Source organism: Triticum aestivum, chromosome 3A (genome assembly GCF_018294505.1).
Source record: "Triticum aestivum cultivar Chinese Spring chromosome 3A, IWGSC CS RefSeq v2.1, whole genome shotgun sequence".
NCBI lineage: Eukaryota > Viridiplantae > Streptophyta > Magnoliopsida > Poales > Poaceae > Triticum > Triticum aestivum.
The window spans coordinates 372,829,328-372,842,068 of NC_057800.1; the positions used below are offsets into that span (position 1 = coordinate 372,829,328).

General features: G+C 44.4%; 1 long non-coding RNA gene across 2 annotated transcripts; it reads right to left on the reverse strand.

Annotated features, from left to right (window-relative positions):
• Positions 1-3,041: 3,041 nt before the first annotated feature.
• Positions 3,042-7,792, reverse strand: LOC123058341 (uncharacterized). 2 transcript variants are annotated; one of them, XR_006427163.1, is made up of 8 exons: positions 7,738-7,792; positions 7,583-7,642; positions 7,327-7,485; positions 6,886-6,970; positions 6,238-6,342; positions 5,653-5,739; positions 5,219-5,382; positions 3,042-3,103 (listed from the first exon to the last, which is right to left on the reverse strand). It is a non-coding gene; the product is annotated as an uncharacterized lncRNA (long non-coding RNA). The 2 variants fall into 2 exon arrangements; XR_006427162.1 differs by lacking the exon at positions 6,886-6,970.
• Positions 7,793-12,741: the final 4,949 nt, after the last annotated feature.

A 12,741-nucleotide genomic window follows, 5' to 3' on the forward strand; every position in this document is an offset into this window, starting at 1 on the left:
CTAATAATAGTGCTTCGTGCAAATGGCTTAGAGCGGCATGAACATTTCCTGTATCATCTTCCAACATAGCCACATTTATGTTGGTAGCAGCTGAACCTGGATGTGAAATCCCACAGTAAGTAGATAAATCACAGAGTTGACATATGTTCAGGAAGAAGATATACCTCTAGGTATACAGGTCAACCAAAATAGATAACAAAAATGAGCAAGTGGATGATGTATAAAAGAAGGTTATTATCAAACAAACATGCTCTTATATATACAAATCAAGTATGGTATCAAAGACATCTAGTTTGAAATGTAAGTACCACGCTAGTACTATGCTTGTTTCTACCCTATTCCCAATCACACCTCCTTATCTCTCTGGTGCCATCTTTGGCTTTCAACATATGTTAAAGGTTAAAGGTTAGCATGAGATTAGTGACACGAGCCCTTGAATGATGCAAATAACATAACAGCAAATTCAAACTTGTCATTTCACCCGCTTGTCAGTCATATTTGTCAAAGCTAGAACAAGGGAACAACTTCACATAAGCTTCAAAGTATGCTACTCTAGACGATATGACAAGCCTAGTGTACATTTTGTGCCCAAGAAAATTCTTCATCATTCCTATAGGAGCCAAAAGGTGTGATTAGGCATCTACTTTTGCCTTGTGTTGCAGGCCTAGTTATCTCTGTCTTCCAGCTTTACGAATATTACAAGATGAGATCGACTTTAGTTTGGCAGTAGGCACCATGCACCACATGTACCTAAACCATTTGTACATATTCACCACAACGTATATATACATATTAGAGCCAAATCAATAACCACACATACGGCAAAGGAGACATCTATGAGCATCTATCAAATTGACAAGACACCAATCAACACTTAAAACCTCAACATATAACAACAGCAACGTCAACCACAGATAGAATTCACCACCAAATCTTCATCATAAAAATAAAGACTGTAATTACTATGAAGCTCTAATTGTCAGGACCCCGACTCGATGTCACATCGATCTAGCTGGTAACACCTCATATCACTTTGCGGCCTCACGCACGGTATCCCCACGGGTGTCGTCTTACCTTTCCCCGGGACCGTTTGCGCCTTTTGACTCACGTATATGATAGTGTCGCTAGCATCCATATGATAAGGAGCCCGGGCTGACATGACTAGTCGTAAACCCAAAGTGGCACAGACTTACAGGGACAGGCATCCATGACCCAGCTTCGAACGTGTCGGTCATCAGCAAGTGGGTCCGGGCTGTAGCACTGGGCTAGCAGGACTCCGGTAAACCGGGCTGTAGCGGGCTAACAGGACTCCGGTACTCAAAGCGTGACATTTCCTCGAAGGGACAGACACAGGAACGAAGAAGGACACATGCCGGCCAGCCTAAGTGTTCCAGAGCAGTAGCAAGCTACCATGGCTCAGCGGTAACACTAGGAGACATTTCCCGGTAAGAGAGGCTACTAAAGATAAACAACTAGATAGTCAGATCCCACACATACCAAGCATTTCAATCATACACACAATATGCTCGATATGTGCAAATACAATGAAGCATCACAACATGACTCTACGACACAAGTACTTTATTTAAGGCTCAGGGAGCCATACATATCATACACAAAGGTACGGGTCTCACGACCCAACATACAAGTCATACAGTCATACAAACCAGCAGCGGAAGTAACTTGTCTGAGTACAGACAACTAGTAAAATAAAAGAGACTTGGAAAGCCTAGCTATACTACGTGGTCCTTCACAAGCTCAGGGTCACCACCTGGGTCTTTAGCCTACTCGTTGATGTCAACGTCTACATAGAACCCATCAGAAGGGGTTGCAGCGTCTTCTGTAAAAATGTAGATTATAGCAACATGAGTACAAAGGTACTCAGCAAGACTTACATCAGATCCTACATACATGCATAGTATCAAGAAGGGTTGGTGGAGTTATTGCAGCAAGCCAGCTTTGACTCTTGGCTAGGCTAACCTACGATACTCCAACTTGAAATGGTTTTGCGCACACGAGTCCACTACTCACCACTTCAATACACTACCGAGGATCCACCTCCGTCTTCCTACAGAAGAGCCATCCTCGGCACTCACACTTATCTTGAGGCTTTTAGTAGTTTCCATTTACTTGTCTATGAACTGTATAGGCAACCAAGTAGTCCTTTACCGCGGACGCGGCTATTCGAATAGATCATGTTAACCCTGCAGGGGTGTACTTCTTCATACACGCTCTCACCACTTACCGTCGCTTATACGACATGTACTCGGCCACCTTCAAGCGGAAGCCCAACATGGGTGTCGGCCACGACCTACCTAATCACCTAAGCCTCCGGTCCAGGTTTATCGCCTATTCAGGTTCCATCCGCAGGGAGTCCGGCCGAGGTTTCCCATACGGCCCCGAACGATGTGAACAGGGTTCCCGAGATACCTAACGGGTATTCGGTACACCGTGCCACGTACCTACCGCATCACAGCCCACCCCTACAGTCAGCGCTGTCCACGGCCTCCAGTAGGCTACAAACACCAGAAACTACTTGCAACTCCTGGACGGAGAACTAGGGTGAATAAGAAGCCGAGAGGGTCCATTTGTTTCGGGCCCAATGCATGGTAGTAGCTGATTCTTAAATCACACATACAGATCTCAGTGCTTAAGGTCGGCTTCAATGAAACAACCCACCATGTACTCCTACATGGCCTCTCATCGATACCTTTACCAAATCGTGTTCACCACACCACTCTCATTACCGACATAATCATTTCACTCTAGCCCATCACCCAGATGGACCAGACCTGACACGACTCTAAGCATAGCAGGCATAGCAAGGTAGGAACAACACATACATAGGGCTCAATCAACTCCTACACATGCTAGTGGGTTTCATCTAGTTACTGTGGCAATGACAGGTCATGCAGAGGAAATGGGTTCAACTACCGTAGCACACAGCAGTTTGAATCGCGTTGTCTTAATGCAGTAAAAGAGAGCAGGAGCGAGAACATGGGATTGTATCGATATGATCAAATGGTTGGTTGCTTGCCTGATGGTTCGATGCACTGATACGGTTCTTCGTTAGGGTAATCACGGTACTCCTCGGAGGCAGAACCTGTCGCAAAGGACATCGATACACAAGCGTCACCAAACAATGTGCAACAATATGATGCATGCATGAAACATGGCAATATGAGTGTGTTGGGCTAATGCAACTAAAACCAGAAGGGTTTGAACAAATTTGAATCAAAGATTCAAATTTCAAACTCAAACATGGCCTTTTAAAGTGCTTTTCCTTGTTCTGCTTAAAACATCAATTTAACTTGTTTGATCATGCATGAGAATAGTACAGATGGATAGATTGGATTTTTCTGATCATTTTTCATATATAATTTGTCCAATTTGGAGTTACAGAATAAAAGTTATGAATTTTTGAAGTTTAAATAATATTCTGGAATTTCCTGATTTAAATTAAATCCAGAAATTATAATTATTGCGCCAGCATGACGTCAGCATGACGTCAGTGGTCAACTGCGGCTGGCTGAAGTCAAACCTGACGTGTGGGGGCCACACGTCAGTGACAGGGGGGGTTTAACAGGTTTAAATTAATCCTAATTAGGGATTAGTGGCGCTGGGGCCCACTGTCAGTGTTAGGGGGGGGGGGTTGACTAACGGTAATTAGGACTAACTAACCACCTGTCCGACAGGGCCCACGCGTCAGTGACCCTGGGGTGGTCAAACCTCAGGTCGGACAGGTCAAACCCGCCGGCGGTTAGTCGCCGGCGAGGTCCGCGGCGTGCAGGGGCCTCGGGTTTCCTCTGTGGTGCTCCAAACGGTGTGCGGCTAGGTGCGTTGGATAGCTAGCTCGACGGTGCGTCGGACGGTGGCCGTGGCTGGCCCTGGGGTGGCCGGAGTCGACGGCGGCGAGCTCGGCTGCGGCTGCTGGAGTTCGGGTGCGGTCGGAATCGACGTTGCAGGGGGCTTGGGGAGGCGTTAGTGCGCGCTGCGTGCTCCTGGTGAGGTGGGGAGCACGATAGTGCGCTCGGTTGGGTGCTACGGTGACCGTGGCCACGACGGCGACATCGCCGGCGGCGTGGAGCTCTCGGCCGAGGTGGGGCTAGGGCCTAGAGGTCGAAAGAGACCAGGGGAGAAGGGGGAAACGATCCGGGGGCTCACCGCGGAGCTGCAGGGATGGTTAGCGGGCTCGGGAACGCGCTGGTGACGGCGAATTCGACGGCGACGATGGTTGGAGCCCGAAGAGGGGAACGGCGACGTGGCGGCAATGCAGGGCTTCCGGGGAGCTGTGGAGTGGTGGGGAGGAAGAGGGGGTCGTGGCGGAGCTTCTGAGCTAGTCGGGGGAGCGAGGGGTGGCCAGAGACGGCTGCTGTGGCGAACGGCGGCGACGGTGGTGTTCGGCCGTGTGAGAGAGAGAGCGAGGGAGAGGAGGGGAGAGCCGGGGGAGAGTGAGAGAGAGCAGGGGGAGAGGCGTGGCGTCGTCCAGGGCATCGAGGCGAGGAGAGGGAGGGCAGGCAGGCAGGGAGAGAGGTGGCGTGGCGCGGTGGCGCGCGCGCGCCGGCCACACTCCCCTCCCTCTGTCGGGACGAAGACGACAGAGGAGGGAGGTGGGCTGGGCCGGCTGCTGGCTGGGCCAGCCAGCTGGCTGGGCCGCACAGTGGAGGAGCCCAGGTAAGTTTCTCTTGTTATATATTTTTCTGTTTTCTAATTTCTGACATTTGTTTTGATTTAAAAAAATATATTAAATCATTTATTTAACTTATGCCAATTTTTGCAGGAGCTATATATATTATTCCAGAGCTCTTTTATAAATGGCATAATATTTGGACATATATTAATATATATAATTAATATATTTCCAATGCAAATATTTATGCATTAATTCCAAATGCCCAAAATAAATGTCCATGAGCCACTAAAATTATTGGTTTGATTTTTATCTCTGTCCAATATTTTCAGAGGGCATCATGAGCATTTTCTTGGATCCTTTAGGAGAAATTTTTATTTGGGTCATTTTCAAAATGATTCTGAGGGTTTCACAGATCCCCATTTCAAGTTTCTGATGAAAGAGTAAACATGATGCAACACTCTAATGCATGACTAGCTAGGGTGTGACACTAATATCAAACTGTAAGAATGACAACCAATACACAGATGGAATTCGATTCCTCACAGTTATAGGGAAACTGCACAGGAGAAATCAAAAAGCACGAACCTTATCGGTGCTATCGTAGTAGTCATTGAGAGCTCAATGGTACATGGACTCATCCAATCTGAACCAGTTGGTGACATACTCGTATAGAATTGCATGCGCTGCAGCAACCAAAAGAATCTCTATCTAGCTTTTGTGCGTAGAGGACAAATGCTCAGTTCTTTACTCTGCCAATATAAATACTATCAGCAAGGCAAAGAATTCAAGCTAAACTATTTAAGAAGAATAAGCAGGCAACACACCAAAACTGAACGATGTAAGAAGAATTCGAACAAAACTATGTAAGAATAGAACATCGATAGTGAAATTTTATTAAGATCAACCAAGCCTTTATATGAAGCATGCATACTATAAAATACAATGATGTAAAGATTTGAGGCATAACAAACCACGCAGAGAATAGGAACAATTAGCGAATTAAGATGTTGTGGTTGTACCTGAGAAATGATGATCAGCACTTGCATAGCTCCAACAGGCTGTACCCCACCGAATTAATAAATCAAACTCAACAGTACAAATGCTCTCTGCAAAATAAAGAAACGAATGGAATCACAATCATTTTCGCAAGTGAACTGAAGCAACTAAATAGCAAGCAACACCTAACATGAAGTTTGTGTTTGGAAGAACTAATGCAACTAAATATGGCCAACCGACAAAATATTAATGGAGACACACAAACTAATACACCAAGTACCACAATGATTATATAACAATCCATACTTCTGACATACAAGACAGGATCATTTTTGCATGTATTGCATCTTAGTGCCATTACTTATGCAGTAGAAATCAAATTAAGTGGAAGTCGGTAGAAATCAGGAGAAGTGGACAACAATATCTGATCAAACTTAATGCACAGACCAATTGAGACTATAACACAAACTGGTCATATCACCTAAGCATCTAAAAAGAACGATAGCACTTACAACGGACAGTAAAAGTCTGCAGTAATATAGTTTATTTTAAAAGCATTCCAAAAGAATGAAAAATAAAAGAAAGCAAAGAATAGGAAATGACCCGACCTTTTACTCATAGCAGATCAATTATTCTCAATGGCATCATTTTTTGTGCTTAGTGCATAACATAAACTGACCCTTCTTCCTTGTTACTTCAAGACACAATCAAATCTGCATTCAAATGGAATTAGAAGTTCAAGGTAGTGAGCAAATTTTACTTAATACATCAAATAGAATCAAATCTGCAAAATTGCCTCGGTAAAAGAATAGTCCGAACTGTACATACATGCCTAATAACAATCATGGCGTAGCAAAACCAAAAGAACCATATCCGTATGCCATCCCTCACCAAAACGATCATGCATCTACATTTCCAAGCTTTTAAATTTAGCGAGGACACTATAAGCAAGATAGGTGTCTGATTTACTCTTGGAGAATCCTAATGATTTACATTATTTCCTTTGTATCACAATAAAAAATGAATTCAACAAAGAGTAAAAAAACTACCTAGACTTTGTCAGATTACTTATGAAGTATCAAGACGACAAAAGAATGTCAAGAACAGATGCAAATAAAGAGAAATGGTGTATTTTCTGCACATGCCAAGTCACAGGGATACTAACACACGCCCCAAACTTTGGTGCTTATGACTCGGATCCATCCGAAGATGGATAATTTAATGTAGAAGCACTACTACTGATTTAGAATGTGCACCTTTTGACAAGTTCATACATTATTGCATGAGCTTTAAGGTCCATCAATCAAACAGATCCCAAGCATAGGAGAATTGAAAGAACTCCTAGAAAAAAATGGAAAGAACAAATGACATGTGTCATGGCTTCTCTATTTGAATCCCAATTAGCATAATAAGGAGACAAGGAAAAGCATATTCTAAAATATGTGATATATCATGCATGTAAATATTTGAATCCCATATATGGAACTAAAAAAATGAAATCATCCAACAATTTTAGATGTGTGCAACAGATTAACTATACTATCTATCTTCTTTTCCTTGTATTTCTTGATTTGCTCTAAAATCTAGCATCATATACCAGTTAGCCTTTACTTATTTGTCAAGGACTCGATATACATGCCTATTCCTTTCAAACTTCATATTATACCATGATAAAGAAAGGAGAAGAGAAAATGAACCTGGTGATCCACATAGGCTATCCCCTTTCCGATTAACTCAATTGCCTGCTCGTATAAAGCTTGAACATAAATCGCTTGTATATGTGACTTTGAAGGGCTCCCATCCCATTCATTGGACTAACTTCTCAATGTGGTTTATATATTTCTTCTTTTCAGCTTCTGCATTTGTGTCACTAAACTCGTTGTTCAGATAGAATGAGATTGCAAAAGAACTAATACAGAAAGAATTCTATGTAAGCACACCAATTTAGATGACCTGCTTAGCCTTGCAATCCAAAATCCGGCTTGAGCTGCAGCGAAAACAACACCAATTATCCTGAAATAAGGCATCATCACTGAAATTATAATATCTTAAATGGAGAATCTTGGAGGTATACTCTAAAACATTTTTTTGCTGGTATAGAGTTTAACCTGCGAAGGGGAGCCTTGGCGCAGTGGTAAAGCTGCTGCCTTGTGACCATGAGGTCATGGGTTCAAGTCCTGGAAACAGCCTCTTACAGAAATGTAGGGAAAGGCTGCGTACTATAGACCCAAAGTGGTCGGACCCTTCCCTGGACTCCGCGCAAGCGGGAGCTACATGCACCAGGTTGCCCTTTTTTATAGAGTTTAACCTGCGAGCGGCGAAGGGAGGGGAGGTGGGAAGGGGCGCACCAGATCGGCCATCTTGGTGATCCTCTCGAGGCGGCAGTCGTTCTTGATGTGCAGGCGGTGGAAGGAGATGCGCCCCAGGAGGTGGGTTGGGGTGGATCGACGAGGTGGCGGATCTTGTCGCAGTAGACGTCGATGGTCGAGGGAAGAGGGATGAATGCACGAACTGCTCGAGCTCCTCATCCGTCTCTCCAGCGCCGCGTACGAAGGTACGAGGACGACGACGGCGCGCAGACGGCCTAACTCGAGGAAGGAGCGGGTCTGAACAGGGGCCCTTCCTCCGGTGGGCAACGACAGAGTAGCAGGTATGGGGGCGGCGGCGGCGCTAAACCTAGCTGGGAGGCGAGACCAGAGGAAGAGTCGCTGCCCAATCCCCTTAGTGACGTGTACGGTGTCTTTTTTCCCCTTTTGTTATTCTTCCCAGTGAAAGCCCAGCACGAGCCCCACAAAAAATGAGCAGGTCGCGAGTCGCTCGTCTCCTTGTGCGACGTGGACATCGCGAGAAGGCGTTCTTGATGCACAGCTGAATGTGTTTAATTTCGTTTTTCCCCTCGCTATACGACCTGAATACTGTCGCATTGAGTATTTTTTTATGTAACATGTGCCTCATTCATATCACAAAGATTATAGTACAAGTCACATGAAAATCTACATGACAAAACTGAAAAAACAGGAGAGCGTCCTTGAGTTTGACATCAACACCTGTCACCTGCCTTGGACACCACCACAGCAGCCGCCGGAAGAAAAAATGATAGATCACCTCCTCACCCGAGCTCGACGCGGCTTCATCGATGATATATAGCTTTGCGGACCTCCAAGATAGCTCGCCAAAGGTGAAACCATAACCGTTGAACAAATCAGACTGGGATAACACCCTGGACATGCCTCAAACTCCAGATCTGGCACCCCGACATGACTAAGACGTCGAAGGAGGAAAACATACCTGCCATCTATGAACCACGAACCCAACACACGTTCCTTCTTCCAGATGTCGTCGATGCACACCACAATTTGCATCCGCTCCACGACTATCTCTCAAGCTTCGTGTCAAGTTGGAGCAGACGTTGTCGCAACGGCGAAGCACGAGGACACATGTCCATCACAAGGATGTCGCCGCCGTCACGACATCCCCGCTTGAACAGACTGATTCCCAAATCCATCACCGGCCATAGAGACAAGTGCCTTGTCGGAGAAGAATCCGGAGCTTCTCTGTTCAGCATCGTCGTCGCCACTGCGAAAGCCAAGACGTTGAACGGCCCAAAACCCTAAACTTCTTGGGCCTTAAAACCTAAAGCTAAAACGATCCACACGCGCGGGATCCGGCGACCCTTCTCATCACCAGTCACAGCGTATCTGTCCACTCCCCGTAAAGTCATATTGTGTGGTTCCGTCACGTACAGATAATAATCTCACCATTCCATAGCTGCTTTAAGATTCGGTCAAAAAAATATTTTTTTTCCTTTTTGCTATACAAACTGAATACCCAGTCTAATACAACTATTGCCCCACATCATTTGTTCTTGCATGGCTGGCATTGATGTTACAAGCTCACTCTCTCTCTCTTTCTCTTTTCTCACACACACGCATGCATATGTTTTTTCGCTCTTCATTGCAAACAAATCCGTGGAGTTTTTTTCATCTTGATCAATTAAAAACATTTATGTCTTTTAAAATTTAAGTTCGTTTTTGAAAAAATTATATATTTGAACTCCTCGCGCCAAGACCTTTAGAGGTAAACCAATTTTGGACATATTTCAAACCCGTTTAAATTTCAAAGTTTCACATTTCGTATGTGAAACAAACCTATTTCACTTGAAAAATATGTTTTTTTTGTGAAACAAGACAGTGGAAGTGAAATATCGGTTTTGAAAGTGAAAAAATATGAAACTGAAATGTAAAATTGTGGAACTAAATATTTGGAAATGTGTAACCATTTATTTTCAAAAGTGTGAAATATGTTATTTCAAAAATGTGCAACTCAAATTGATGTGATTTTTGTAAAACAAGCCAGCAAAAAGTGAAATTTAGCTTCTTAATTTCGAACTAGCAACCACACAAAGTAAAATTATAACGTATCATTGTGAAACTGATTGTTCGAAAATGTGAAACAATTAATTTCAAAAGAGTGAAATGGTATATCTGATAAATGTACAATTGAAATATATTTTTTATGAAACAGGCCTGTGAAAAATGAAATGTAGGCTCTGAATTGTGAAATAGTAACCATGGAAAGTGAAATTCTATTGTATCATTGTGAAATTGATTATTTGGAAATATAAAATAATTTATTTGAAAAGAGTGAAACAGTTTATTTGAGAAATGTACAATTGAAATAAGTGTTATTTTTTGAAACAAGCCAGTAGAAAGTGAAATGTTGGTTCCGAATTGTGAAATAGTAAGCACATAAAGTGAATTGTAATGTACCATTATGAAATTGATTATTCGAAACTATGAAACAATTTATTTGAAAACAATGAAATAGTTTTTGAGTAATGTGCAATTGAAATATACCTCAAGCTACTGCCTGGGGTGTGACGCCACCGATTTGGCCGTACACTAATCATACACACAAATGTGTACGATCAAGATCAGAGACTCACAGGAAGATATCACAACACAACTCTAGACACAAATTAAAATAATACAAGCTTTATATTACAAGCCAGGGGCCTCGAAGACTCGAATACAAATGCTCGAAGACACAAGAGTCAGTGGAAGCAACAATATCTGAGTACACAGACATAAGTTAAAACAAGTTTGCCTTAAGAAGGCTAGCACAAAAGTAGCAATGATCGAAAAGGAAAGGCTCCTGCCCGGGACCTCCTAACTACTCCTCGAAGTCAAACTCCATGTAGAATCATCCTCTGGATACTCTGGCTTCTGGAATCCATCATATGATCGCAATAACCGAGAAAGGGGGAAAAGAAGTAGCAAAGCAATCGTGAGTACTCATCTAAAGTACTCACAAGCAAGGATCTACACTACATATGCAATGGTATCAATGAAATGGATAGTATCTATGGACTGAACTATAGAATGCCAGAATAAGAGGGGGATAGCTAGTCCTATCGAAGACTATGCTTCTGGCAGCCTCCATCTTGAAGCAGTAGAAGAGAGTAGATGGTAAGTTAACCAGGTATCATCGCATAGCATAATCCTACTCGGCGATCCTCTCCTTGTCGCCCTGTTAGAGAGCGATCACCGAGTTGTATCTGGCACTTGAAAGGGTGTGTCTTATTAAGTATCCAACTCTAGTTGTCATAAGGTCAAGGCACAACTCTGGGTCATCCTTTTACCGAGGGACACGGATATTCGAATAGATAAACTTCCCTGTAGGGGTGCACCACATTTCCCAACACGCACGATCCCTCTGGCCGGACACACTTTCCTGGGTCATGTATGGCCTCGGAAGATCAACACGTCGCAGCCCTACCTAGGCACAACAGAGAGGTCAGCACGCCGGTCTAAATCCCATGCCCAGGGGTCTGGGCCCATCACCCATTGCACACCTGCACGTTGCGTACGCGGGCGGAAGCAGACCTAGCCCCCTTAATACAAGCGCAGGCTTATGGTCCAATCCGGCGCGCGCCGCTCAGTCGCTGATGTCAAGAAGGCTTCGGCTGAGACCATGACGTCGAGTGCCCATAATTGTTCCCGCATAGTTGGTTAGTGCATATAGGCCAGTGGCCAGACTCAGATCAAATACCAAAATCTCGTTAGGCGTGTTATTTTGAAGTAACCACGGACGCCAAACAGGGCCAAGCCCACCTCTCTCCTAGGTGGTCTCAACCTGCCCTGTCGCTCCGCCACAAAGTAACAGTTGGGGGCCGTCGAGAACCCAGGCCCACCACTACCTGGATGAAACCACCTGCCCCTTCAGCCCCCACATCGGAATCATTTGCGGGTACTCTACGAGCTGACCCGACTTTAATCACCACCATGTATCATGTATAATAGTGTGGTATATATATATACCCGTGATCACCTCCCGAAGTGATCACGGCCCAATAATATAACATAGCAGACGGACAAGAATGTAGGGCCACTGATGGAATACTAGCATCCTATACTAAGCATTGAGGATTGCAGGTAAGGGTAACCACTGTAGCAACAATGACAGGCTATGCAACAGAATAGGATTAACCGAAAGTAGTAACATGCTACACTACTCTAATGCAAGCAGTAGAGAGAAGGAATAGGCGATATCGGGTTGATCAAGGGGGGGTGATACGTCTCCGTCGTATCTACTTTTCCAAACACTTTTGCCCATGTTTTGGACTCTAACTTGCATGATTTGAATGGAACTAACCCGGCTGACACTGTTTTCAGCAGAATTGCCATGGTGTTATTTTTGTGCATAAATAAAAGTTCTCGGAATGACCTGAAAATCAATGGAGAATAATTTTGGAATATATAAAAATTACTGGCGAAAGAATCAAGGCCAGGGGCCCACACCCTATCCACGAGGGTGGGGGCGTGCCCCCTGCCTCATGGGCCCCCTGGTGCTCCACTGACCTCAACTCCAACTCTATATATTCACGTTTGGGGAGAAAAAAATCAGAGAGATGGATTCATTGCGTTTTACGATACAGAGCCGCCGCCAAGCCCTAATCTCTCTTGGGAGGGCTGATTTGGAGTTCGTTCGGGGCTCCGGAGAGGGGAATCCGTCGCCATCGTCATCATCAACCTTCCTCCATCACCAATTTCATGATGCTCACCGCCGTGAGTGAGTACTTCCATCGTAGGCTTGCTGGACGGTGATGGGTT